Genomic DNA, 27607 nt, shown 5'->3' with positions numbered 1-27607 from the left:
AGACTCTCTAATTACATTATGTTACATTCTATTTGACATAATGAACAACAATGAAGAAATCATTAAATACATTACAGAATTACAGATATAATACACTAAGTGAAAAATGAATGAAAGTGAAATCACAAGAATAGTTGTTGATAAAAACTTCTATGAGAGACATATTGAAAAGACTTCCTTAGCTTTGACCAGAATCCTACCCTCTGGTCCAACCTAGGAAATTAGCCTAACCCTTACCCACTTACAAACTTCATGTTTCCCAGACCTAACCCAAGTTACATATTCTGTGTACCATTCCAGTCTAATGAACTGGAAATTTTCTCTTTTTAAATTCCAAGTGTGACTCTGCTGTCAATCCTATGTCTGGGGGAGCACTGCCTTCATCATTCCTGAATCTAAGGTTGGCTCTGCTCTTGCCTTATTTTAGCCAACATAACCTAATAAGCTCTGTTGACCTTGTCCAGCCATTACCCTTTGAAATTTTCATATCTAGCCTACTTCATATACCCAGTACAATGGCCCAGACTGATATACCCCACCTATACTGTACCCAAGACTCCAAGCATGGCCCAGGTGGTATAGCCAGTATTCTCAGAGACACTGAGTCATCTGGATCCTAGCCCAACCACACAATACACCACCTCTAGGATTAACCTGAGCCATATATACTGTTTGTTAATAAAGTCTAATGAGTTCCTTGCCCTAGCCAGTCTGCACCATATCAGTATGCTTTTTGATTATCATTAAAATGGATTGTCCTTGTTCTAGAATACCTCCTCATACCTCATCTGAAATCAATCATGCATGAGCAACAACAACAATAACAAATCAGATGTTTACTCAAAAGGGGAAACTTAGTATCTCAAATAGGACAAAATCAATGAAAAGAAGTCATCTACAAGCACATTATTATTTGTTATTTTTATTCGTGAGGAAACAAATTTATTAAAACTCCTAATAGTACCTGAAATAAATATATAGCTATAGTCTTTATGTTAGTCCATTCCCAGTAGCCACACCCAAGCTAATTAACTTGAAATTGTGGTTATAAAATTCTCTTTCAAGTGTTTCTAACTTAAACTCACTTGGTCATTACTGCTGTTTTCATTTTTTATAATCTTTCAAAGCAGTAAGAATATATGTGCTATTTTAGTAAGAACAAGTAAGATACTTTTAATTTGCCAAGTAGTGATGAAGATTCATGTAACGCAGATGTGAAATAGTAGAAGGGCTTGCTCACTAGCCTGTAGGAGGGGCATGATTTTTACTCTAGTTTAGACAGCTGAGTGTATAAAGGCTAAACCTAAGGTAGAAGAATGCTGTATGCATTGAGGCTCTGTAGAGTGGTTTATTCATCAAGATGACGTTTTTGATGAGGGCAATAAATAAATCTCTTCACCTCTCATCTTCAGAGGATAACTGTAGTGTTTGGGGAAATGACTTCAATAATTGTTTCCAGACTCTCCTGCTTCTGAGCAGCACCTTGAATATTAGTCCTCATGGAACTTAGGCAATTACTAACCATCATGTGAAATTTCTATCATTTTTCACAAAAAGAACAGAAATAAATATAGATGCATAGCTTATTTTTTTTCAAGCTGACAGCTGACAGACAGGAGAAAGAGAAATGAGAATGAGTTGTGTTCAAATTATGGAATACTCTAGAGAACATTAGTGTCATGGGAATGTCCAGACTTCATAACAATCATCTTTTCACGTGTTTTTCTTTAAAATCATTGTAATCATTTAGAAATAGTAACTACAGTGTTTTCTAGTGATTGTTGCAGTTTCTTCTGACTATGGGTATCATCTGAATCTCTAATCCCTGAGAACCTTACCTCATATCATACACTCAGAAGATCCTCGGTGATCCTCCAAGGATATAAAACAATATTTATGTCTGATTTGTTTGATGACATTCCCTGTCACTTGTTTTTCTGAATTCACATGGAATGTATTCAAACTCTGAATTTGTAGACGATCCACAAATAAGTGTAGATATGTACCATTTGTCTTTCTGGATCTGGGTTTTACCACTCAATATTTTTTCAGCTCTATGTATGTGTAAATTTCATACAAATTTCCTAGGTTGATATTTACTTTTGGATAGTTAGATACTTTTCTATCTTTTTGAATGAATATATACATATATACATACACATATACATATATGTATATATACATATAAACATGTGTGTATGTGTGTATGTATATTCTCATTTTCTTCTCAATTCATTTATTAATACATGTCTGCCTGCATCCAATTCCTAGCTATTGTGACTAGACATGTTTCAGCAAGTATCTCTGTTAAAAGAAATTGAGTTCTTTGAGCATATGTCCAGAGAGAGCATAAATGAGTGACACGGTAGGCCCATTTCTAGTTTTGCTATTTTTTTCATGAATTTTGTGATTTCCATATTGGCTGAAACAATGAATAAGTGTTCCTCTCTCGCTAATTCATTGACATAGTCTGTTGTTACTTGACAGCTTGATTGTATTCATACTAACAGGTGTGAGATGAAATCTGAAAGTAGCTTTAATTTGTATTACTATGGTTTCTTAAAATGTCAATTATTTTTAAAGGTATTTTGTGCCCATGTTGTATTTTTTTTCTAAGAACTCTTTGTTTAGATCCATATTCCAGTTTTCAATTAGGTCATTTGCTTTCATGACTCTATGTTTTCTGAGCTCTCCTTATATTCTGAATATTAATCCTCCATCAAATGTATAGCTGGCAACCATTTTCTCCCATTTTGGTGATGTCTACTTTACATGATTGATTTTTTCATTTGCTGTTATAAAGCTTTTTAATTTTACTAAATTCTCTTTGACTGTTACTGGCCTTTACACCTGAGGAAATGAAACTCTACATAGAACATCATTTTCAGCACTGTTTCTTACAGGAAACTGCCTTTGTTTTTGTCTAGAAGTTCCAGTGTTTCATCTTGAAGTGGTGGATCCACTTCCAGTTGATTTTTTTTTAAAGTTCTTTGCAGATACTATTTTTATTTTATGTGTATGCAAGTTTTGCCTGCATTTATATTCACGTAACACATTTATACAGTGCCCAAGGAAGCCAGAAAGCATATCAAATATTTTGTCCTGGAATTACATATGGTTTTAGTACCATAGGGGAGCTGAAAATGAAATCTGGGTTCTTCAGAAAAGAGTCAAGCTCCATTAGAAGCTGAGCTATTTCTCTTGACTCTGGGAATTAATTTTGTATAAGATGGTAAATATTTTTCTACATGTTGAAACCCAGTTTTTCTCCCTTCATGTGTTGAATATACCATCTTTCTTCTAGCCTATGGTTTTCCAAAAACAATATGCCTCTTTCTTATACTAAATACCAATCATTTTAGCCACAAATCAGTGTAGCTCTCACCCATCATCAAAGTATATTTTTTTCAATAAATGTAGGCAAATTCAGAGATCTACAAATGACTAAAATTCAAAGACTAAGCTCCAGAGTGTGATCAGCTTTAGCTGATACATCTATAACACAGTTTCTGCACATATGCTTCTGGGAGAGCCTCAGAAGAGTGAGCAAAAATATTTTAAGAATCAGATCAAGATTCCTCCTGTGACATAGTGCCTTTTGAAAGAAACCTTGTATCCAATAGACCTCAATATCATAGTTGCCTCAAAAAGACCTGAACAATGATCACTCCAGTCCACATGCCAAAGAGGATAAGATAAAATTAATGAGGTCCCAAAGCTATATGAAAAACTACAGGCAGTCAATGCCTGCTAAGGAATGTAAAATCACATTTGACCATGTGGTCGCAATCTAATTTAAGCAACACATCTACAAAGCATCCTTAAATGAACTCAGTATTACATAAAATGTAAGGTATCATATATTTATTGTACATAGGTGTGTAATATATTATAAATTGATAGATAACATATATATTATTATGAAATAGATCTGTTACCATGTGTTAACAATATTATTATGCATATATATGAAATCATAAACTGACATGCCCATACATACACACACACACACACACACACACACAATGTAAGAATATCAGAGGGAGTGGAGTAGGAACAGAAGAAAAAGCGATCAAAATCATGTAATACACAATACTTGCTCATGGAATTTATTCTCAGAAATAAAAAAATAGATATCTGTTAAATGAGTTTATTGTTTCAAAATGCTTCCTTTTGGCAGAAAATTAATATAGAATAGTATTTCCTTGTCTTATTTATCATAATGAAACGGTTTTGTTAAAGTATGTGCACATGTGACAGTTTAATTACTGGCATGTCACTGGTTTTCTATAGGTCACACTATCTAATAAATGTAGGAAAACATTGTATTATTTTAGGAATATAGAGTAGGAGAAACTATAAGAACTGTCTGGTCACTTATATTTACAAGAAGATAATATACTTCTGTTTTCTTTGACTTGACCATTATAAAATGAAAGAAAATAATATTATTTTAGAATAAATCTGTTTCTTCAAGAGCTGGATGTGTCGGTGAGTCAGTAAGTTTGATATTTCTCAATATGCCTACACATGCAAGTGTGCACACGTAAATGATACCATACATTAAAAATACATAAAATAATTATATCAAATCCAACTTCCTTATGAGAATGTTACCTTAGATATCGGAAAAAATAACTATCAACATATGTATCAAGAATTGAAGTTAATTCTCATTATTAATTCAATTACTGAGTAATCCGATGTTCAGTTTTAAATAATAATTCTGATGAATTTTTATGATTATAAATGCAATTAAAAGAAATAATTCAAGTCACATCAGTATCTAATAAATCTTTGGGTATATATTTTTTAATTTAGCTTATTGTCTTAATTAAAGTACAAAAATAAGTATTGCCTTTTAAAGTAGTTCCTACATTTTATATGAGTCTAGGAATTTGTTTCCTTTCTTCGTGACAATTTAGATTGATTTATATATGACCTCAAATGACGATTTCTTTCTTGATATTTTATAAAGCAATGTAACAAAAATGGGCTTTTATTTGATGTTTGTAGCAGGTAAATATCATAAGATAGTGTCTAACAGCAGACTTGGGAAGTTTTCCCATGTGCTTAAAAATAAAATATAAAAATAATAATAATAGGTATTACTATTAATAGTAATAATATAACCACTTATCTCTTTAGCAATCTTACCCTTTTACCACATTGACACCATTGGTCTCAGAAAAACTCATATTCTTCTGTCACTGAAACTCCATCAGTAGTATCTGCTAAGGAGCAGGTGAACTTACTAAGAAACACAAAATATTCTTTGACTGTCCAATAAAAAGTAATGTCACCGGATAGCAGTATAATAAGCAAATTATAGCTTGTGAGTGAGTTAGCACCTTATGTGTGCTACTAGGCTCATTTTGTGTTTAATTGACAGCAAATGGCTCGGTAGTACTATGAATTGTCTCTCTTCACTCAAAACTGCTGACAGCTTGGTTGTACCTATTGTGTGATAACTCTGACATGGGGAGTCCAATCTGTCTCTGTTACTACTGTCTCATTCAAGATATCAAGTGATAGAGGTGAAGACTAATTTCTTTACAGCACAAAAAATCCTTAGCTGACAATTACTATCAATGCATCTTGATATATATATAGCTATAATCCTTCAATATATGAGAACTTCACCTGAGGCTACATACAATATTTTTTAGTTGAGATAACTAACTATAGATCAGTGCTTCTGCTGAAGGTACATGAACCCCATTGTGACATATTGTAACATTTTGTGATGGCTTTGTCTCCACTGGAAGATGTCTTGTGGAGACAGAGTGAACCTCACAGGGCATTCAATTTGTAAACACATCCCAACAACACAAGAAAAGGCCAAATACAAAGGTTGATAGTGCCACCTTTCTATTTCTACGGTGTTGAATGCTAATAACTATTTTTTTAGTAGATGTTCTCATTACTGTTCTGTTACTGATGATGATGTCCGTGTTCACCATTATCAATACATGTGCTTTCTATTCCCTCTGGATCTATTTTATGTTTTTAATCTAAAAAGCATTTAGCTTATTCTGCCTTGAATAACACTTTGGGAAGTAGCTACTTTATAACTTTGTTGAGATAAACTACTTCTTTTCATGGATGCATTCCAGAATCCTATGCAACTCTCAATGAGAAAAAAAAAGCTTAGTGAAGATTCTCTAACGCTAAAGAAACAGTGACTTCTGAAGTTGCTTCCTGACACTGCTTCAGCTTTTATTTGTGTTGTCCTATGAAGCTATTTTCTTTATAGATGTACATCTTTGTGAAATAACGGTATTAACTTTTCCAGCTTCTTTTTATATGATTTTATATCAATTTAGACATGTCTTATGTTGTGCCTCAAAAGAGACAAACAAAAAAACCAAAAAAGTTATACCTCTTTTCTTTTGTCTATCCCTTGGTCCCTAGTGCAGTTTATCAAATTTTATTTAATAACAATATCTTTTTAGTTTTCAAATCTTGTGTGTCTTCTCTCCTTGCCATAGATGATGGAAATTTACTGGAGTGATATCTAGAAAACACTACACATTGGCAATGCAGCTCCATTTTTTGTCTGTAAAAATAAAAATTATCCCACCATCCAGTGTTTAAGATGGGTTGAGGAGGAGATAGTTAATGTTCACATTTATTTTAAGTTATTAAAAATACAATGAAAACAATTTTACTTGTAAGTATGTCTTCAGGGCTGACCATTTGATATTGGATAATCTATTGACATGTTCTCCCTGACAATGAACATTTATCTCACTCTCAGGATTCATTAATTTCTTGTAATTCTTTTTGTATGATTGAGTAAAAAATGAAACCAAACAAAAATTTTATATATTCAGAGAAACTTATACTTTTGTCATGTAAGTGGATGACAAAAGCAAGCATAAGAAATAGATGAAGATTGTAGCCACCAAAAGGGATTATTCAAAGTCATTGACTTAGGCAAAATATTCCAGAGAAAGATTATAGATAGTGAGGATGGGACCTGAAACAATCCTATATTTAGAAGTCAAAAGAAGGAACTTTGAAAGTTCTACCAGCAAAGCTGAGAGCAGTTGAGCTGATTTTTGATTAAAGTGACATGAACTGTTCTATGATTTCAATCAATCATCAACTCAAAATAACATCACTTGTATTTCACAGAGCTCAAAAAACTGTGAATATTGAATGCATCAGGCAGGCTGCCTTTAGGGGTAGAAAAAAATAACTTGTTATTTTTCTATGTACATACTACATACTAAATAATCTGTAGTTAGTTAGCCAATAATCATTGTATTAATTAATTCAGGCCACAAAACAATTTTTTGCAATTTTTTTATTAACTTAATTAGAAGTATCCTCAATGTTTAGTTGATCAAAGAGCCAGCAGCAAGGAGCAGGTAACAAGCTCCTCTCAGAACTCATTCAGTGGAAAGTCTGTAACTGCAGAGATATTTTCTTTTACCCTGGCTTCCTCACCTGTTTGGTTAAGAAATGTATTATGGTAATCTCAGAAATGTATTGAAAAGTCTGAACAATTCACTGTGATAAAAATGACTGGCTAACATATGAATAACATAGTTAGACAATAATGTGGACGTAACTTCTAGTTACCATTCCTTTATAGTAATTCTAAGTTGCAATGGGTTCTTAATGAAAGATGTTATAATAAAGAAAATTTTGGCTTAGAGTAATATTGAATGTAAGAGTGTGTGTTTCTGTGTGTACCTCTCTCTTCTCTCTCTCTCTCTCACTCTCTCTCTCTGTCTCTGTCTCCCTCTCTCTCTCTCTGTGTGTGTGTGAGAGAGAGAGAGAGAGACAGAGAGACAGAGACAGAGAGAGAGACAGAGAGAGAGAGGAGAGAGAGAGAGAGAGAGAGAGAGGATTTTCAGACTATGTTCAGTGTTAAATATTACTATAAATGAATTGATTATAAGGGACTGTTTGTTTAAATAGTGTTTTTATTTTATGTAAGTTGATATTGTTGCTTCAAGACTGCCTCATCTGATGTCTCCTAAAGTTGACTTAACAGATCTCTGATCTCTGGTATTTCAGCAATATTATTCCTGGAACTTATGTTTTGAACAAGTTGCTGCTTGTTTAATGTACCTTATCATTTTATTCTGACTTAGTTTTCACAAGGTAAATCTTTTTGCAGTATTTCCAGTGAATTTCAATAAATGCATTCAATGATACAAGAAATATAATTTCTTAACAATAAAAATTTGAATTCATGGATGTTTTATCCTCTTTAACAGATACATATAGATTATTTTTGAAGCAACTAGTCTAGACACTAAAATGCCAGGTAAAGAGAAAATACTGTCTGCTAAATTCAACTTCTAATCGTTCACATGAAATAAATTATTCTAAACAAAATGTGCTTTTGTATAGCTTAATTCATTCTGTTTTTAATGTGTATTGTTGGATAGTCTTTTAGGGTTCAAACTTAAATTAAAATTAGGGGACAAACAAATTCTTATTAATCTTAGATGAAGATGGTATAAAATAAAATGGTAAAAATGCTGTTATAGTTAACTAAGATGGAGCACAGTAAAAATTAATGATATTATATGATGGGAAAATACTACGTTAATCCTTTTTTACCTTAGTGAGAGAGGAAGTGCCAGAGTGGGTGAGTGCTCACTGGCACCCAGAGTGGGAGAGGAGGTGGAGCCAGGGATCTGGGAAAAACTGTGATATATGGTGACCAGGAGGGAGGCAGTGAGTATGATGTAAAGTGATTAACTAAATAAAACAAAAGAATATTACTATCCAAAATATTTGATCTGTATAAATAATGTATTTAATTGCAACCGCAAGCAAAACTTAATAGATTCTATCATTAACTTTTTCCACATCTTTACTTCTTACATTGATAAAATTATGAATATGGCTCTACTGCAATATTAATTTAGGTGACTGTGCCACGTATTGTAAAACAAATAACACCGTCTTTCTTTCTTTAATCTGATTTGTATGCTTGTAATGTAGTCTCTTAAGTGTGGTATGTAGCTTGTCAACAACAACAAATAAGAAGAAACAAATAATAAATAACACGCTTTTACATTGCATTTTATTGATTTTATTATTATGTATTATTTTATCGATTAATTCTGTTATTTAACAACTTGATGGCTTTGTACATTGTATTATGATTAGCCTACTGTCTTTAATCTACTCTTTTGAACTCCAGCTCAGTCTTTTCTGCTTCTTTTCCAGAATCATGACATTTGTATTTTTTTTTTCAAGATCCATTTAGTTTAGTTTCTCCTGGAATATCCAAGTGAATATCCAAATATTTCTATAATTTTTTGTAAGACTGATCTTCATAGGCTTATGTTTGTTGGAACTATTTGACGATAAGTTGAGTGTCTTACTGGGGTATCAGTCACTACTGGGGTGTTCTTGAGGTTTAAAAAGCTCATATTATTCACAAGTTCCCAGAATCATAATCATATTTATCATATTCTCAATTATAGTCTCTCTCTCTATATATATATATCCTTCCCTCCTTTACTCTCTCCCTACTCCCCTCCTTCTTTTCTTCACTCCCTTCTTTCCTCTCTCCCCCTCTCTCTGCCAGATGCATGAGTGTCAGCTACTGCTCTAGTATCATGTCTTCCTCTCTGCTCCCATGCTATGTTCCCTGGTAGTATGTCCATGAACTCTAATAACCCTCTGGAACAAGTTCCTAAATTAAATGTTTCACATTATAAGTTGCCATGGACATGGTGTGTCTTCATAGCAATAGAAGAGTATCTAAGATGATTTGATTGTAATTATTTGTTGGAGCCTACTGAGGTTGTCAGTCAGTATACATAGAAAACAATTATTTCTCCTTCTTGCATCTATCAGTAAAAAGCAGTGAAGCAGTGAGGTGCTGGTCCTCTAGAGCCCTTTTCCCATTCATGCCTGACTGGTGACGGGTTTATTTTTTAATACACCCCGATCTCCTGTGAGTTCTTGATTGCAAAGGTTGTGGCTTGAACAGAATATTGAGCCCTTTCTTTCTGTCTTGTCTTCTGAAGTATTCCTTGAAAATAAGTGGGCATAAAGAAGGACCTTGCTTAGGGCAGAGCACATAGAAATCTCCTGTTTATGGCACTTTTTGCAGCCATGAGTCTCTGCATTCACTGAAGAAGCTTTTTTGATTAAAGCTAAAAGCAGCATATGTCTAAAAATATTAATCTAACATGTAGAAACGTATTTGATGCTATGTCAGTTTGCTAATCAACACTATTGGGCTGTCCCCTGGATTCTATTATGTCACTGCCACAAGTTCTTATCCTGGTTTTCATACTAGGTATGGATTTCTTACCAGGAAGCTGTTCGCAGATAAAATCAACAATAGGTTATCCCCATAAATGTATTGCTATTATTGTAAAAAAATATTACATCTGGCTTGGTACCTTTGAGAACTATAAAATATAGCTACCATAAAAGATCATATTTAAATTCATGCATCTATATGATTTATCCAAAGCATTTATTTATATCATCAGCAGTAGTATCTTCTTGTTTGGTACTCTGTGCACAACTAAGAAACCGAGAATCTGTAATGTGAGAGAAACCTTTGGAGATGTCCTAGTTAGTGACTAGTTAGTCCTAGTTATCTTACCACAAACAGGAACTTTTGTTTACTATCCCATGGTTTCTAGCACCAGTTGTATATTCCATGCAAAAACCTTTCTTCAGAGTTAGCTTTTAGAATGACATATATTTATTCCTCTTATTTGCTTATTCCATCCCCATTTGTTCTCCCACTACACCCCTGCCCTATGTAAGACTTTCCAGCATTCCATTTAAGGATGTTTCTCCATGAAGCTCAGCTTCAGTTCTTACCTCAGGTCTCCTTCCTTTAGCAATTGATTGGAATTTCCTCCATGAATGGGATATGTAACAGTTGTAATAAAATAGAATAAAATAAAGTAAATTCCTCCCTACACTGCAAAAAAAAAAAATGAATTAAATAAAAATTTACCTGGAGATTTGTGTGACAAGAGACAGGAGCACAAATTCATATCCATTGTGAAGGGAGCACACGAGGAGGAGCCTCAAACTTTCTCTTCATCTCTATCATTCAATCCAACCTCCAGCCTTTGTGTGGATGATCTCACTGCATTCAGGTAATAACATACATCATACTCTTATATGCAAATATTCTCATTGACATAAAGTATGCTTTACCAAATTCCTAATATGACTGATATATGAAACTATCAGAATATTATCCCGTGCAATTTTAGTCTATTCTTCTTTGACCCTTTGAATATTTATATTTTAATATATTCTAAAAATACATTTCACATATGTGCAATTTTCATAGCATATGTTATTTTCTGCTTTCAGCTTTTAGTGCTACTGCTTAGCAATCAGAGCACTTAAAATATATGCTGTGGAGAATAAAAGAGCCCATTAAAGTAGGAAAAATCTTACCAGTTTTTAGTATACACAATTTAGTTTCAAGTGATTTCTAATAATTTGGGCAATTTTGGTGATTTTACTGGTGTATATTAGGTTACTATTATTCCAGAAAGTTATATTATAACCTTTATTTGCATTGGAGACTATCACTCAATTGGTCCAAACAAATAACTTAAGTAGAAAAGACAATAATATATATTCTTGGGAGAAGGCTTAGGCAGGAAAGGCCAAACTAAAGACCCAAGTCTGATCTCACAACTTCTGTATAAAAGGAGTGGGTAGAGGAGCACATACCTGCATACCTGGTGTTGAGGAGCGACTGACAAAAGGACACCTAGAACTTGCTGACCACCATTTACTGTGGCTTAGATTGATTCTGGTTAAGTAAAATAAGAAGTAAGTTAGAAAGCAAGTAAGGAAGTCAGTTTCTGCCCTTCTACGAGTCTGTACACAGGAACACACACATATAAGCACACACTTGTACATGCATACATAAAAGTAGAATACAGTGTTAGTAAAGATGAGCTTCAGCTTTTTTCTTTCTCAGAAGTTATTGTCCTGCACTGTCTGCTGTCCACTATATGAAACCCTTACCATAGATACTGAATGTGGTATATATCATTTGAAACAAGACTGTGAATCTAGTCCTCATTACTCCATCCATCTGGAAGAAAAAGTACTAATAAGGTGTATAAAAAATGGTGGATTATTTGATTCTTTGAAGGTTAGCTTCTTGAGTTTTTTTTTATATATTCTGGATATTAGTACTCTATCAGATGTAGGGTTAGGTGTTTTTTGTTGTTGTTTTGTTGTTTCTTGTTTTTGTTTTTTTTTTTTTCCATTCTGTAAGTTGCTAATATGTCCTATTGAAAGTGTCTTTTGTATTACTGAAGCTCTCAATTTTATGAAGTTCCACTTAACAATTCTTGATTGGAGTTCCGTTAAGGAAATTTCCCCCTATGCCAATGAGCTTAAAGCTCTTTACCACTCTTCTATTTGATTTGGTGTATCTGGTTTTATGTTGGGGTCCAAGATCCATTTGGATTTTAGCTTTGTGCAAGGTGACAAATATGGGACTATTTTCATTTTTTGATGTACTCACTGCCAGTTATACCAGTACCATTTATTGAAGATGCTTTCTTTGTTTTTTCACTATATGATTTTGGCTTCTTTGTCCAAGACCAAGTATTCATAAGTATATCTGTTTACTTCTGGGTCTTTGATTCTATTCTATTAATCGGCCTGTCTATCTTTGTACCAATACCATGTGGTTTTTATCACCATTGCTCTATAGTACAGCTTGAGTTCAGCAATAGTGATTCTCTCAAGAGTTCTTTTAATGATAAGAATTATATTTGGTATCCTGTGTTTTTGTTGTTGTTGTTGTTTTTCCATATGAAATTGAGAATTGCTCTTTCCACCTCCGTGAAGAACTGTATTGGAATCTTGAATTTGTAGATTCCTTTTGGTAGTATGGTCGTTTTGCCATCCATGAGCATGGGAGATCTTTCCATTCTCTGAAGTCTTCTTTTTTATTTTTCAGAGTTCTTGTCATATAGATCTTTCGCTTGTTTGGGACAGTTACTAGGGAGCAAAGCTAAACAGAGAATTCACAACAGAGGAACCTTGAATGCTCAAGAAGCATTTAAAGAAATGCTCAAAGTCAGTCCTCAGAGAAATGCAAATCAAAACCCTGAGATTCTACCTTACTCCAATCAGAATGGCTAAGATCAAAAACTCAGGTGACAGGACATGCAGCTGAGAATGTGGAGAAAGAAGAAATCTCTTCTATTGCTGGTGGGATTGTAAACTGGTACAACAACTCTGGAAATTAATCTGACATTTCCACAGAAAATTGGAAATAGACCTACCTGAAGATCTAGCTATACCACTATTGGGCATATACCAAAATATGCTCCACCATACCAGAGGGATACATGCTACACAATGTTCAAAGCAGCCTTATTTGTAATATAGAGGAGCTCAAAACAAGCCAGATATCACTGAACAGAAGAATGGATACAGAAAATGTGATATACTTACACAACAGAATGTCATTCAGCTATTAAAAATGTTGACTTCACAAATTTTGCAGGCAAATGGATGGAACTATAAAATATCATTCTGAATGAGGTAACCCAGACCCCAAAGGACATTCCTGATATGTACTCACTAAAAAGTGGAAATTAACTAAAAAGTACAGGATACCTGGGACACAATCCACAGAATTTAAGAACTTTAACAGCATAAAGGTCAAGGGAGGATGCTTCAATCCTACTTAGTTCAGGGAAGAAAATAATGAAAGAAAGAAGGGAGGGATTTGAGTGGAAGAGTGATGGAGGAGGGAAAAAAAGAACAGAAGCAGGTATGGGGGTAGGGAAAGTGCCCAGAGGGCCACCAGAATGAGTAGAAATATACAGCTTCAGATGGTGGAAGATGGGGAGACACTCTAGAGAATACCAGAGACTTGGGTGGGGGGGGGAGTGAGAGAGTCTCTGGACTCAATGAAAGTGACCTTAGATGAAATGCACAATAATGCGGAGAGGGAACTTGAAGAGTCCACCCCCAGTAGATACACGGGGTCTCAAAAGGACATGGTGTTACCAATCTATCATTAAAATTTCTGACCCATAAGTGTTCTTGTCTATAAACACTGAAGGGACAAAAATGTAGAAGAGACTAGGGAAAGATGATCTAGTGACTGGCCCAACTGGAGATCCACCTTATGGGGAGACACTAAAGCCTTACACTATTACTAATACTATTAAGTGCTTACAGACAGGAGCCTAGCAATGTTGTGCTCCAAGAGGCCCAACCAGCAGCTGACTGAGACAAATGGACATTTACAACAAACCATTGGGCTGATATTGGGGACCCATATGGTTAAATTAGGAGGATGGAAGAAGCAGAAGAGTAGGGCATAGGTCTTCATAGGAAGACCTCAACTAACCCATACCCCTGGGAGCTCCCAGACCCTGAGCCACCAATCAAGCAGAATACAGGAGCCGGTCTGTGGCCCTAGACAAATATACAGCAGAGAACTGCCTGGTCTGGCCTCAGTGAGAGATGTACCTAAACCTCAAGAGACTTGATGGCCCAAGGAGTAGGGAGGTCTAGTGGTGGGAGAGCATCCTCTCAGGGACAGGGGTAGGAGGAATTGGATAAGGAACTGTGGGAGGGGAACTGGGAGGTATGGGCAATGGCTGGGTTATAAATAAAGAATTAAAATAAAATTGCTTTATAAAAATAAATAAAAATAATTGATGGATCATCAAAAGAAAACTTCAAAGGAAGAACTTCTGTCAATAATAAAGAGGAACAATCTTTTATGATAAAAAGAACTAATCAATCTTAAAGATAAAATAATATGAAGTATGTCTTGTTTTAATAATGAAATGTTATAATCTATGAAGAAAAGAAAATAAAACACATATAAAATAAAAAGTGTTTAAACATTCTTCAGACCAAATTTTGTTGCATGCATATGAAAATAAATGTCATTATCAATAAACGTTTGGGAGAATTGTATGAAACAGAAATCAGTGTTTATATTAGCAATTATTTCTCTTTTAAATATCAGATTTTGGAAATGGTAAACATGTAAACATATACAGTAAGGGATGTATGCTTTCCTAATTTTTTTGTCTGACCATTTATCATTTATATAAAGGAGGGCTACTCCTCCTCCTCCTTCCTCCTCCTCCTTCCTCCTCCTCCTTCCTCCTCTCCTTCCTTCCTTCCTTCCTTCCTTCCTTCCTTCCTTCCTCCTCCTCCTCCTTCCTCCTCCTCTTCCTTTCTTCCTTCCTTCCTTTCCTCCTCCTCCTCCTCCTCCTCCTCCTCCTCCTCCTCCTCCTCCTCCTCCTCCTCCTCCTCCTCCTCCTCCTCTTCTTCTTCTTCTTCTTCTTCTTCTTCTTCTTCTTCTTCTTCTTCTTCTTCTTCTTCTTCTTCATTTTCATTTTTGTTAATTTTGTATCCAGCCACATTTCTTAAGGAGTAGAAGATCTTTCATAGGACTTTTTAGCTAATTTATAAATACTAGCAATATTATTACTTCTTTCTTTCCCATATGTACCCTCATGATATTCTTTATTTGTCTTATTGCACTAGCTGTAACTTTATATACTATATTGAAGAGATACAGGAAAAGTGAAAAGCTTTGCTTTGTCCCCAAACTTAGAGAAATTGCTTTAGATTTCTCTCGATTTAATTTGATTTTGGCTATTGGCTTGCTGTATAATACTTTTATTATGTTTAAGTATGCACCTGGTGTTCCTGATCTCTCCAAGACTTTTAACATGAATGGAAGTTAGGTTGTGACAAAGATTTTTTTCAGCATCTAATGAGATGATTGTGTGTGTGTGTGTGTGTGTGTGTGTGTGTGTGTGTGTGTGTTTTTCCCCTTCAGTTTGTTTACATGGTGAATTATCCTAATGAATTTTTGTATTTGAAACCACTCTTGCATCCTTGGGATGAGACTTACTTGATCATGGTGAATGATGTCTTTTATAGGGAGCTGACAGAAGGTGGCTATCATCCTTGCAGCCATCTTGAGTAATATACCCTGACAAGAGATTTGATTACAATAGCCTGCAACAGCTGAGCACACTCTGATAACATCTTGTTTTAGATACCCAGGATCTTCCCTTGGGTGTGTGAGACTTAAAGGTGTGATTTAGAGCCGAGACTTAAGGTCGTGACTTGGAGATCAGGTTTAGAGACAAGGCCTAAGGGCATGACTTAAAGACATGACTTAGAGGCTTGGCTTAGAAGTGAGACATAAAAAAGGCAAGAGGCAGACAGAAGAGTTGAGTAGAACTTGGAGTAGGAATTAGGCATTGAGGAAGAAGACACTTGGACTAGAGAACTTGGAAGAAGAATTATTTGGTATTAGGCACTTGGCACTTGGAGGAAGTACTTGGAACTAGACAACAGAGAATTGGGCATTAGATATTAGGGACTTAGCACTTGGACAATGAACTTGGAACTTGGAGGCACTAGGGACTAGGAACTCAAGACTTAGGACTTGGACTAGAAAGAGAGACTGAAGAATAAACAAGATTGAATCACACTCTGTCTGGTCTCCATTCCTCATGTCTGTCCTTACTCTCTCTCTTGCTAAACCCAGACCCACGGACGGGAGCAGCCTGGGACAGTGCGGGCTAACAAGTTAGTCCCCAAGGCTTTTGGCAGTGCAGGTTCTAATATTGTTAGAGTGGTCCTAGACATTTTGGCACCCAACGTGGGGCAGCTCGGGCCGCAACAGTCTTTGAGTGCTCTTGGATTTGGTTTGCAAGTTTTATTGAATAATTTTGCATAAAGATTTTCATAAAGATAATTTATCTGAAATTTTCTTTTTTTTGTTGAGTCTTTGTGTCATTTAGATATTAGGGTGACTTGGCCTCATAGAATGTGTTTGGCAATATTCCTTCTGTTTCTATTTTGTGGGATTGTTTGAGTATTTTTTGTTTGAATATTTGGCAGAATTCTGCCCTTAAACCATTTGATCCTGGGCATTCTTTATTAGTTGGGAGACTTTTAATGACTCCTGTTTTCTTAGGGTTTATAGGAATATTAGAGCCTCAAGATAACTGATTGATCTTGAAATCTTAGTCTATTTATGATTAGTTGCATATTAATTTTAATTAATACAAAACCAAAAAGCTACTTAGAATTTGTTAGGAACACACTTCTGTATATGCTATGATAGTGTAAATTTTACCAATTTCTGGTATCCTCTGTTTTCTGTATGACCAATCTTTCTATTTGTCAAATAAATTCATATTTGTAAATAGTACATAGGATTTAAATCTTGTTTATGTAATTTTTTATGTAAGAGGAAAGGAGTGGCTCAGGGGCAGGGGGAGGAGGAGAGGAGGTAGAGAGAGAGAGATAGGGGGAAGAAAGAGAGAGTGAGGGATAGTGGAAGAGAGAGGAGGAGGGAGAGGGGGAGCCAGTGGAACAGGAAGGGAAAGAGAGAGAGCTATGTTGTGTACGAACACACTGTATCCAGGTCAAAGGAAACCTGTGGAAGTTGGATTTCTTTGCTCCACATGGATTCCAGAGACAGGACTCAGATCAGACTGATACAAATTCCCTTTACTCACTGACTTGTGCTGCCAGTTCCACTTTTTCCAATTTATATTTTAATTTACCATTCATGTTGCAGTTCTTGTTTCATGAGAATTTCATGGAATATTTCTTCCAAAGCTTCTTTTCACACAGTGCATGTCCCCCAATTAGTTATCTGTTTACCTATCTATAGTCTTTAATTTTTAAAATTGCATCTGAAACCTTTATACCATTAAATATGATCATCTCTATCCCTCACTTCACCACTCTAACTTCTCACACACACCTGTAACATGTTCCCATACATTAATAACTTCAAACTTTTCTCCCTAACTCATCAAATATATTTAGTTCTTTTCGTATATACATGTTACATCTCCTGAAATATGGAAAATCTACTGATGGCTATCTCTCCATAAATCCTTCCCCAATGACCAGCAGAAACTATAAATCTACACTCATATTAGTAGCTGAGACGGGAAAGCACCTATTGCATCTATGCTGTAAATTTTTTTCCACCATGAGTAGCATATAAAATTTCTTTGAAATGCGTATGTATTGGATAGAATTATTAACGTTTTATTGAAACACTATTTTGTATGCATTTTAGATATAAATTTTTCTTCATTTTAATGAGATTATCATTCAGTTTAACAGTTTTTTTTTTAATTTTCACCAAGGATGTTCTTAACCCATGTGTTTTTTTTAGAAGTATAAGAGAAAACCCTTTTCTTTAGTGAATACAAGCAGAAATAAATGGAAACAAAATGAAGGGATTTTTATTATTATGTAAAGGAATACTCAATGAAAATATACTAGTCTTTAAATTAGAGACTCCACTGCTTTATAATTACTGATAATACATGTTAACTTAGACATAAGAGAATAAATATTCTAAAAGTATAAACTGAAAACTAGATATCAGTATTACTCAATTCCCAAAATGTTGGGAGCCGACTTTAGTAGAAAACGGCTAGATCAACTTTGCAGCCATCTGGAACCATATACCCTGATGAAAGACTTGGTTGTCAAAAGCCTATAACAGCTGAAGCACACTCTGATAAGTATATTGTTTATCCCACATAGCTTGCTTTGCTGTTTAGTGACCTCAGCTGTATGGTGCACGTGGTAAAATGTTTTCACCTGTGTTCTCCTGCATGTGTATATAAATACCTCAGAATTCCGTTCAAGAAGGGAGACTTGAGAAAATAAAAGAGAGACTCAATAAAGGAGACTAAAGACTTGGTAAGAGACTTGAGAACACCCTGTCTTGTCTCCATTCTTCGAGTCTCCTGCCCCTGCAGCCCTACTCTCTCTCTTTTTTTTTTCAATTTTTTTTATTGGATATTTTATTTACACTTCAGATGGCATCCCCTATCCCCATTCCCCCACACACACCACCTTAGGAAACCCATATCCCATGCCCCCTTTTCCTTTTTGCATTTATACATTTTTTTAAAAAGAATGTTAATCATAGGCTTTATAAGTTTGGAATTGTTCAATCAGAGGTGTAACCCACTGACTGACTTAGATATAACAACTATCTTTGACTGGTGGAGATACATGAATATCTGCCTCCCTGTCTCCCCCCTCTTTCTCTCTTTCATCACTTGGCTTCTCCTCTCCTTCTTCTTCTCCTCTTCTTACTCCTTTTCTTCCTCTCAGTACTCCTCCTACCTTATCTCCTCCTACACATCACCCTTCCTGTTAAAATGAAACTTTTCTCTCAAAATACAATTAGAGCATAATTATGCCAATTTGTACCAGTGAGGTACAGGATAGTCCTAATACCCAGTCCATCCTTTTGTTGACTAACCAGCTCCTCTGTCATCTATTCTAACTAGAACATTAAGTTCTGAACCTGGCTTTAGGATGAATGTCAGCTGACGACCATCCACTCAAATCTTTTCTCTTAAGGTCAATAGCTATATGTTTTCAACCCCATCAGAAATCCAGAATGACTGAGTTAACTATAATTGTGGGAAGCACAAATCGTAGTTTCTAAAACTTAGCCAATTTATAGAGACCTCTGACCACCTGGACACTCGCTCTACTTCAAAACGTTGGAGCATCTGTTCTTCTGCCTTCTGGTCCAGGATCTTCTGACAGACCTTAGTGCTGCAGAATTATTAAGGGCTGATTACTCTGTCTAGGCAGATATAATCAGTCGACTATTCTGCAAGTGTGTCCTTTTCTGGACAGTAATTTGTCTGTAGAAGGAAAGTGGCAATTCTTGCCTAGTGGCTGTCTCACCACAACTGGAGTAACTCCAAGGATGCTCAATTTCTTCTTAGAATGTAACATAGGAAGCTGTCCGGAGCAGACAGGTCTCTAATGAAAATGAACATTAATACTGAAATGTTTGTCATGTCAATTCTAAGGATTTCTGATGTTTTGAAAGCCAGCTATCCATGTAAGGTAATCTGGACTGTTGCCTGTTAACTCCACTCAGCTATTTTTACATAAAACATAGAGAATACCCTTATAATAAACTCCAAGTTATGAATTTTCTATAGTCCCTTAACTCACAGGCTGACCATCTCAAATCAGCTAAAAAGAGTTAAAGAAGGACTGAGTCTAAGCTTTGTATTCCTATATGTGTTATACTGGTACAATGCCTATGAGAGTAACAATATTTGTCTCACTCTTATATCATTAAGAAGCTCATGCCAATGAAAACCTTAAAATTTGTAAACAAAGTAAATTGGTGCCATTTAAGAATTTATATCTTCGCCTGTACAGCCTCACCTGGGTGCTCTGGCAGTCTCTTCCAACATGGCGAGGATGCAGAGGAAAGAGTCCGTAAGCCCTCCATGCGGCAGGAGCATCTACAGGCTGCTTTCTCTCCTATTCACCCTTGTGACTTCAGTGAACTCGTTAAACCTCCCTTGGTCAGCGAGTCCTGCCTTCCCAGGCACTCTCATTTGTGATAAAAACGAAGTGCGAGTTGAATTTTCAAGCAGATTTGACATGGAAACATGGAATCCTTCTGTGGTGGATGCCTTTGGTAATGAAATTGTGAACTGCACTTATGCTCTGGACTTGGAAAAGTTCATCCTGAAGTTCCCTTATGAGACCTGTACTATAAAAGTGATTGGTGGATACCAGGTGAACATCAGAGTGGGGGACACCAGCGCTGATATAAGATATAAAGACAACATGCATCATTTCCTCTGTCCAGCTATTCAAACAGAGACCCATGAGAAATCAGAAATTGTCTGCACGGAGGATCTCGTATCTTTTTCTTCCCCACTACTTTTCTCTAGGCTTGCTGATGAAAATCAGAATGTGTCTGAGATGGGATGGATTATTAAGATTGGCAATGGTACAAGAGCCCACACTCTGCCCCTGAAAGATGCCATAGTACAAGGATTTAATCTTCTGATTGACAGCCAGAAAATAACCCTCCATGTGCCAGCCAATGCTACTGGAGTAGCTCACTATGTGCAAGAGAGCAGCTTTCTCTATACTGTGCAGCTGGAGCTCTTGTTCTCAACTTTTGGGCAGAAGATCACCTTCTCTTCGCGAGCTATCTGTGCACCAGATCTTTCTGTGGCTTGTAATGCTACACACATGACTCTCACTATACCAGAATTTCCTGGGAAGCTAAAGTCTGTGGACTTTGGACAAAGGAGCATCCCTGAGGACCAATGGCATGCCAGTGAGATTGACAAAGAAGCAACAAATGGCTTGAGACTGCATTTCAGAAAATCTCTCTTGAAGACAAAACCCTCTGAGAAATGTCCATTCTACCACTTCTACTTCTCTTCACTCAAGCTGACCTTTTACGTCCAAGGGGACATGCTATCCACAGTGATTGACCCCGAGTGCCACTGTGAATCACCAGTCTCCATAGATGAACTGTGTACACAGGATGGGTTTATGGACTTTGAGGTCTATAGCCACCAAACAAAACCTGCACTGAACCTGGAGACCCTCCTGGTGGGAAACTCCTCCTGCCAGCCTATTTTCAAGGTTCAGTCTCTGGGGCTTGCAAGGTTTCGCATACCTCTGAATGGATGTGGAACAAAACAGAAATTTGAAGGTGATAATGTCATCTATGAGAATGAAATACATGCTCTCTGGGAAAGCCCACCATCCAACATTATATTCAGAAACAGTGAGTTCAGGATGACAGTGAGATGTCATTACGTCAGAGACAGTATGCTACTAAATGCCCATATCAAAAGCCATTCTTCTCCAGTGGCCTCTGTAAAACCAGGTCCATTGCTGTTGGTCCTACAAACCTACCCAGACAAATCCTACCAATGGCCTTACAGGAAGGAAGAGTACCCTCTAGTGAGGTACCTCCGCCAGCCAATCTACATGGAAGTGATTGTCTTGAACAGGAACGATCCCAAAATCAAGCTGGTCTTGGATGACTGCTGGGCAACCTCTTCTGAGGACCCGGCCTCTGTCCCCCAGTGGCAGATTGTCATGGATGGTTGTGAATACGAACTGGACAACTACCGCACTACTTTCCATCCAGCTGGCTCCTCCACGGCCCATTCTGGTCACTACCAGAGGTTTGATGTGAAGACTTTTGCCTTTGTGTCAGAGACACGGGGGCTCTCCAGCCTGATCTACTTCCACTGCAGTGCCTTGATCTGTAACCAAGTCTCTCTTGACTCCCCTCTGTGCCGTGACTTGCCCTGCACCACTGAGGAGCAAACGAGAGGCCAGCAAAGATGACACGGTGACGGTTAGCCTTCCAGGACCTATTCTCTTGTTGTCAGATGACTCTTCATCCAAAGGTGTTATGGACCCCAACAGCTATGAGATTACCAAGGATATTGCTTCTAAAACACTGGGGGTTGTGGCTGCACTAGTGGGCTCAGCGGTCATTATAGGCTTCATCTCTTACCTGTGTAAGAAAAGAACTATAAGGTTAAATTACTGATTGGACTTGCAAATAAAGAGGCTGAAAAAAAAAAGAATTTATATCTTCATCTTGATATTAATTATATAGATTTCTACTAATAGGTTATGGCTATGCAATAAACCCTAGCTAATTCTCTCTATTCTGACAAAACCACTACTTTTCCCTAGAGAGACATCCCAACATTTACCACCTTAGTCCCCAAGCCCAGGGAATAGGGGCGCTGACTCTTCATTAGCTTCTTCAAGCTGATTATGGGCGTTGAGATATTAGAAGAGGAGGGGGGGGGGAGAGCAAATTGACAATCCTCTGATGCTGTGTCTTCGCTGCCTCCAGATGGAATTCCCGGACCTCAGAGGTTTGAGCAGGTCTGCCCAGCTTGCTTGTTGAGTAGATACACCAAGGCTGATCATTCTGCAATATACAATTCTCAAAATAAATTTTAGTATCAAGATAGTTTTTTTTTAAGAGGGCTGACATTTTATTAAGATTGTTGGTTCTACTCACTTTTCTATTTTTTCCCCTCTTTTATTGGATATAATATTTACATTTCAATTTTTATCCCCTTACCATATTTCCCCCACCACCCAGGAACCCCTTATCCCATCCCCCCTCCTCCTGCTTCTATGAAGGTGTTTATCCACCTACCCCCCCGCCCCCCTCCCCACCCTCAGATTCCCCCCCCCCTCAGTGCTCAGCCTTCAGGGTACCATTGACCTTGTCTCCCACCTATGTCCAACAAGGCCATCCTCCCCTACATATACTACTGGAGTCATATGTCTCTCTATATGTGCTCCTAGGCTGGTGGTTTAGACCCTGGGGAGCTCTGGCTGGTTGGTATTGTTGCTCTCCTCACGGGGCCACCAGCTCTTATGGTTCACGGTTCCTTCAATTTACTCTCTAACTCCTCCATTGGGAACTTTGATCAGATTAATGGATAGCTGTGGGTATCTGTCTCTGGGTATGTCCGACTCTGAGAGACCTCTAAGGAGACAGCCTTATCAGGCTGCTGTCAGCTTTCCCATCCTGACATCCCTATCAGCGTCTATTTTTGGTGACTGCCCATGGAATGAATACCCAGACGCAATGGTCTCCCTACAACCCCCCCTTCAGATTCTGACCCACACTTTGTCTCCATATTTGCTCCCTTGGGTATTTAGTTACTCCTTCTAAGAAAGACCTAGGCATCCTCACTTGTTCTTTCTTCTTCATGAGCTTCATGTCATCTGGTAGATGAATCTTTGTTGTTTCAAATTTTTGGGCTAATCTCCACTTATCAGTGAGTAAATACCATGTGTGTTCTTTTGTGATTGGGTTACCTCACTCAGGATGATATTTTCTAGTTCCATCCATTTACCTAAGAATTTCTCGAATTCATTATTTTTAATAGCTGAGTAATATTCATTGTGTAAATGTACCACATTTTTTGTATCCATTCCTCTGTTGAAGGGCATCTGGGTTCTTTCCAGCTTCTGGCTATTATAAATAGGGCTGCTATGAACATAGTGGAGCATATGTCTTTGTTATTTGTTGGGGCATTTTCTGGGTATATGCCCAGAAGTGGTATAGATGGGTCCTCAGGTAGTGCTATATCCAATTTTCTGAGGAACCGCCAGACTGACTTCCAAAGTGGTTGTACCAGCTTGCAACCCCACCAACAATGCAGGAGTGTTCCTCTTTCTTCACATCCTCGCCAGCATCTACTATCACCTGAGTTTTTTATCTTAGCCATTCTGACTGGTGTGAGGTGGTATCTCAGTGTTGTTTTGATTTGCATTTCCCTGATGACTAAGGATGTTGAGCATTTCTTTTTTTTTTTTTTTTTTTTTTTTTTTTTTTCCATCTTGGGTCCTCATTTTTTTTTTTTTTTTTTTATTAGATCTTTCATTTACACTTCACATTTCTTAAGGTGCTTCTCGGCCATTCAAGTTTCCTCAGTTGAGAATTCTTTGTTTAGATCTGTACCCCATTTTTAATGGGGTTATTTTGTTGTTTGGCGTCTAATTTCTTGAGTTCTTTGTAAATATTCGATATTAGCCCCCTATCGGATGTAGGATTGGTAATGATCTTTTCCCAATCTGTTGGTTGCCATTTTGTCTTGTTGACAGTGTCCTTTGCCTTACAGAAGCTTTGCAATTTGATGAGGTCCCATTTGTCGATTCTTGATCTTAGAGCATAAGCCATTGGTGTTCTGTTCAGGAACTTTTCCCCTGTGCCTAGGTATTAGAGGGTCTTCCCCAACTTTTCTTCTAATAGTTTCAGTGTACCTGGCTTTATGTGAAGGTCCTTTATCCACTTGGAGTTGAGCTTTGTGCAAGGGGATAAGAATGGATTAATTTGCATTCTTCTACATGTTGACCTCCAGTTGAGCCAGCACCACTTGTTGAAAATGCTGTCCTTTTTCCACTGGATGAATTTAGCTCCCTTGTCAAAGATCAAGTGACCATAGGTATGCGGATTCATTTCTGGGTCTTCAATTCTGTTCCATTGATCGTCCTGTCTGTCTCTGTACCAATACCAAGCAGTTTTTATCACTACTGCTCTGTAGTACAGTTTGAGGTCCGGAATGGTGATTCCCCCAGAGGTTCTTTTATTGTTGAGAATAGTTCTCACTATCCTAGTTTTTTTGTTATTCCAAATGAATTTGTAAATTGCTCTTTCTATCTCTATGAAGAATTGATTTGGAATTTTGATGGGTATTGCATTGAATCTGTAGATTGCTTTTGGCAGGATAGCCATTTTTACTAAATTAATCCTGCCAATCCAGGAGCATGGGAGATCTTTCCATCTTCTGAGATCTTCTTCAATTTCTTTTTTCAGAGACTTGAAGTTCTTGTCATACAGATCTTTCACTTGCTTGGTTAGATTCACTCCAAGATAATTTATTTTATTTGTGGCTATTGTGAAGGGTGTCATTTCCCTAATTTCTTTCTCTGCCTGTTTATCCTTTGAATAGAGGAAGGCTACTGATTTGTTTGAGTTGATTTTATATCCAGCCACATTGCTAAAGTTGTTTATCAGGTTTAGGAGTTCTCTGGTGGAAGTTTTAGGTTCACTTAAGTATACTATCATATCATCTGCAAATAGTGAAATTTTGACTTCTTCCTTTCCTATCTGTATCCCTTTGACTTCCTTTTGTTGTCTAATTGCTCTAGCTAAGACTTCCAGTACTATATTGAATAGGTAAGGTGAGAGTGGGCAGCCTTGCCTAGTCCCTGATCTTAGTGGGATTGCTTCAAGTTTCTCTCCATTTAGTTTGATGTTGGCTACTGGCTTGCTGTATATTGCTTTTACTATGTTTAGATATGGGCCTTGAATTCCTGATCTTTCCAAGACTTTTAACATGAAGGGATGTTGAATTTTGTCAAATGCTTTCTCAGCGTCTAGTGAGATGACCATGTGGTTTTTCTCTTTGAGTTTATTTATGTAGTGGATTACATTGATGGATTTCCAAATATTGAACCATCCCTGCATTCCTGGGATAAAGCCTACTTGATCTTGATGGATAATTGTTTTGATGTGTTGTTGGATTTGGTTTGCGAGAATTTTATTGAGTATTTTTGCATCAATATTCATAAGAGAGATTGGTCTGTAGTTCTCTTTCTTTGTTGGGTCTTTCTGTGGTTTAGGTATGAGTGTAATGGTAGCTTCATAGAATGAATTGGGTAGTGTTCCTTCTGTTTCTATTCGATGGAATAACTTGAAGAGGATTGGTATTAGGTCTTCCTTGAAGGTCTGAAAGAATTCTGCACTGAAACCATCTGGCCCCGGACATTTTTTGGTGGGAAGATTTTTAATGACTGTGTCTATTTCTTTAGGCGTTATGGGACTGTTTAGGTGGTTTATCTGCTCCTCATTTAACTTTGGTACCTGGTATCTATCTAGAAAATTGTCCATTTCCTCCAGATTTTCTAATTTTGTTGAGTATAGGCCTTTGTAGTAGGATCTGATAATTTTTTTAATTTCTTCTGTTTCTGTTGTAATGTCTACCTTTTCAGTTCTGATTTTATTAATTTGAATGCTGTCTCTGTGCCCTTTGGTTAGTCTGGCTAAAGGTTTGTCTATCTTGTTGATTTTCTCAAAGAACCAGCTCCTGGTTTTGTTGATATTTTGTATAGTTCTTTTTGTTTCGACTTGGTTGATTTCAGCCCTCAGTTTGATTATTTCCTGCCATCTACTCCTCTTGGGTATACTAGCTTCTTTTTGTTCTAATGCTTTCAGGTTTGCTGTCAAGTTGTTAATGTATGCTCTTTCCACTTTCTTTTTGTGAGCACTTAGAGCTATGATTTTTCCTCTTAGTACTGCTTTCAATGAGTCCCACATGTTTTGATATGATGTGTCCTCATTTTCATTTAAATCTAAAAAGTCTTTAATTTCTTTCTTAATTTCTTCCTTGACCAAGTTATCATTGAGTAGAGCATTGTTCAGTTGCCAAGTGTATGTCGGTTTTCTGTTGTTTTTGTCCATGTCAAAGACAAGTCTTAATCCATGGTGATCTGATAAGGTACTGGGGATTATTTCAATCTTTTTGTATCTGTTGAGGCCTGTTTTGTGACCAATTATATGGTCTATTTTGGAGAAGGTACCACGAGGTGCTGAGAAGAAGGTATATTCTTTTGTTTTAGGATGAAATGTTCTATAGATGTCAGTTAAGTCCAATTGGTTCATGACTTCTGTTAGTTTCATTGTGTCTCGGTTTAGTTTCTGTTTCCATTATCTGTCCATAGCTGAGAGTGGGGTGTTGAAATCTCCCACTATTATTGTGTAGGGTGCAATGTATGCTTTAAGTTTTAGTAAAGTGTCTTTTATGTATGTGGGTGCCCTTACATTTGGGGCATAGATGTTGAGAATTGCAAGTTCCTCTTAGTACATTTTTCCTTTCATGTATATGAAGTGTCCTTCTTTATCTTTTTTGATTACTTCTGGTTGAAAACTGATTTTATTTGATATTAGAATCGCTACTCCAGCTTGTTTCTTGGGACCATTTGCTTGGAAGATTGTTTTCCAACCTTTTACTCTGAGGTAGTATCTGTCCTTTCCACAGAGGTGCGTTTCCTGAATGCAGCAAAATGTTGGGTCCTGTTTACGTATCCAGTCTGATAGTCTATGTCTTTTTACTGGAGAATTGAGTCCATTGATATTAAGAGATATTAAGGAAAAATGAGTGTTGTTTCCTGTTATTTTTGTTATTGGCAGTGGAGATATGTTTGTGTAGCTACCTTCTTTTACAGTTTTTGGAAGATTACTTTCCTGCTT

At 36.7% G+C, this 27607-nt stretch overlaps 1 pseudogene; it reads left to right on the top strand.

Annotated features, from left to right (window-relative positions):
* The first annotated feature begins 20221 nt into the window (after window positions 1-20221).
* LOC117713002 (zona pellucida sperm-binding protein 2 pseudogene) lies at window positions 20222-22372 on the top strand (annotated as a pseudogene).
* The last annotated feature ends 5235 nt before the right edge of the window (window positions 22373-27607 follow it).

Source organism: Arvicanthis niloticus, chromosome 7 (genome assembly GCF_011762505.2).
Source record: "Arvicanthis niloticus isolate mArvNil1 chromosome 7, mArvNil1.pat.X, whole genome shotgun sequence".
In the NCBI taxonomy this organism is placed as follows: Eukaryota; Metazoa; Chordata; class Mammalia; order Rodentia; family Muridae; genus Arvicanthis; species Arvicanthis niloticus.
Note: the sequence above shows the minus strand (reverse complement) of the source record. Positions and strands in the feature narration are given on the sequence as shown.